This window comes from Somniosus microcephalus, chromosome 16, assembly GCF_052327205.1.
Source record: "Somniosus microcephalus isolate GS21.2 chromosome 16, FLI_Smic_1.0, whole genome shotgun sequence".
In the NCBI taxonomy this organism is placed as follows: Eukaryota; Metazoa; Chordata; class Chondrichthyes; order Squaliformes; family Somniosidae; genus Somniosus; species Somniosus microcephalus.
In genome coordinates, this window is record NC_141002.1 from 11,468,697 (window position 1) to 11,471,147 (window position 2,451).

General features: G+C 50.6%; 1 pseudogene; it reads right to left on the bottom strand.

Moving 5' to 3' along the window:
• Positions 1–795: 795 nt before the first annotated feature.
• Positions 796–1,927, bottom strand: LOC147105978 (uncharacterized; annotated as a pseudogene).
• Between the last annotated feature and the right edge of the window lie 524 nt (positions 1,928–2,451).

Consider the following 2,451-nt stretch of genomic DNA (forward strand, 5'->3'; position numbering starts at 1 on the left):
TGTTTCCCCTTTTTCGATGTGCCGTGTGTTCCCCATTTCCATAGAGTCAAGTTCATAAATTTGTGCATGATTGTAGTAACTTTAATCTGTGCCTATGACATGTATTTTGTAATGCTTCAAACTGTTTAAAAATAAAAGCATCCATTTCGTGCTATTCAACCTGGTCTATTGAGTTCTTTCTCTGCACTACTGTTCTCTGCACCTAAGTCCAAGGTCTAGAACCGTAGGGGGAGTGGGTCGAACCACTCAAGGGTAATTATTGCACGAAGCCTGGCAGGAGACCAGAAAGAGCAAGAGAAACCCCCTACACTTTCTTGAAGATGGTCACGATTACGGCGTCTCTGAGATCCCCTGGCATGCTCTCCTCCTTCCAAATAAGAGAAATTAGTTCATGTATTCGCGTCAATAGTGCGTCTCCGCCATGTTTTAGCGCCTCAGCGGGGATTCCATCTGCTCCTGAAGCCTTGTTGTTCTTCAGTTGTAGGTTAGCCTTTTCAACCTCATGCCGGGCTGGGGTTGTGCTGAGGTGGTGGCGGGTAGCATGCTGCGAGATGGAGTTGAGGACACTCACGTCGAAGACAGAGTCTCGGTTGAGATCTTCAAAGTGCTCCTTCCAGCGGGCACTGACTGCCTCTCTGTCCTTGATGAGTACCTCTCCGTTCTTGGCCCGCAGTGGGGTAGGACCTTGGGTGCTTGGGCCGTAGGTGGTCTTGACTGTGCTAAAGAATCCACGCAGGTCGTGGTTGTCGGCTAGCTGCTGGATCTCTTGTGCTTTCTCCACCCACCATCTGTTCTTTAGGTCACAAGTTTTTTGTTGGACCTCGGCCTTCAGGCGTCTGTAGAGCTGCTTTCTTGCTCTTGAGTTCTGTTGCTGTTTCCAAATCAGGAATGCCTTGCACTTGTGGCTTATTAGCTCCTGGATCTCTTGGTCGTTCTCGTCGAACCAATCTTGGTGTTTCCTGGTCGAGTGACCGAGCGCCTCTTCACAGGTGCTGATTATGGAGGCCTTGAGTGCAGACCAGGCGCTGTGGACACTCTGCGTCTCTGAATCACTGGGAGTCGTCAGGTTGGTTGTGAGGCGCAGGCTGAATAGGGCTTTCTTAGCAGGGTCTTTGAGTGCACCAGCATTGATTTTCCTGTGGCATTGCTTCTGTTGCCGCCGCGGTTTTGGGGCTACGTTGATGGAGATGACAGAACGGATTAGACAGTGGTCCGTCCAGCAGTCGTCAGCTCCTGTCATGGCGTGGGTGATGCGGACTTCCTTGTGATCCTTCGCTCGGATGATGATGTAGTTCAGCCGATGCCAGTGCTTGGAGCGAGGGTGTTGCCATGAAGCCTTGTAACTGTCTCTCTGACTGAACAAGGTGTTGGTTATGACAAGGCCATGTTCTAAGCATTTTGTCAGGAGGAGGGTACTGTTAGAGTTGGCTTTCCCTACCCCCTCTCTGCCGATCACACCTCCCCAGAGGTCTGTGTCCTTTCCAATTCTGGCGTTAACGTCGCCAAGGAGGATCAGTTTGTCGCCCGTTGGGACTCCGGACAGGGATTGTTCGAGGCCGGAGTAGAATTCCTCTTTGGTCTCGTCTGTGGCTTCCAGTGTTGGGGCGTACGCACTGATGACCGTAGCGCACTGGTTCCGGGCTAGGGTGAGCCGTAGAGTCATGAGGCGTTTGTTTATTCCACAAGGGGAGTCTCTGAGACGTTTAACTAGCTCATTTTTTATGGCGAAGCCGACCCCATGGAGGCGGCGTTCTTCCTCAGGTTTGCCTTTCCAGAAGAAGGTGTAACCACCACCTTGCACCTTGAGCTGGCCTTCCTCTGCCCACCGGACCTCGCTTAGGGCGGCCATGTCTATGTCGAAACGTCTGAGCTCCCGGGCAACAATAGCAATATGACGTTCCGATCTGTCGCTGTTGGGGTTGTCCATGAGGGTCCTGATGTTCCAGGTCCCGAACTTCATTTTAAAGGGTGGAAGATGCCTGTGCATGAATTCTTTTAACGTGGGTTGGCTGTTGCACACCAGCTACCGCACAGTTGTATCAAACAACTTTCAAGGAGAAGGCCCACCACTACCTTCTCAGGGCAACTAGAGATGGGCAATAAATGCCCAGCGATGACCAAGAAACAATGGCCAAGTCAGGGTGTTGTGTTGGCTGGGAGCTGATGGTACTCCCATGACCTTGCAGCTCTGGTAGATAGTGTGGTCCTCTGTCCCAGCAATAAGCAGGAACCTCAGCAGGGAGGGGGTCATTTAAACCTTGCTTCCTAGTGCCATCTATTTTGAAGCTTTTGCATTGAAGGAATAATTGAAGGATGAGGGGGTTGATTTATGAAGAGAAGTTGAGCAGATTGTGCCTATACTCATTGGAATTTAGAAGAATGAGAGATGATCTTATTGAAACATATAAGATACTGAGGGGGCTCGGCAAGGTAGATGCAGAGAAATCTAGA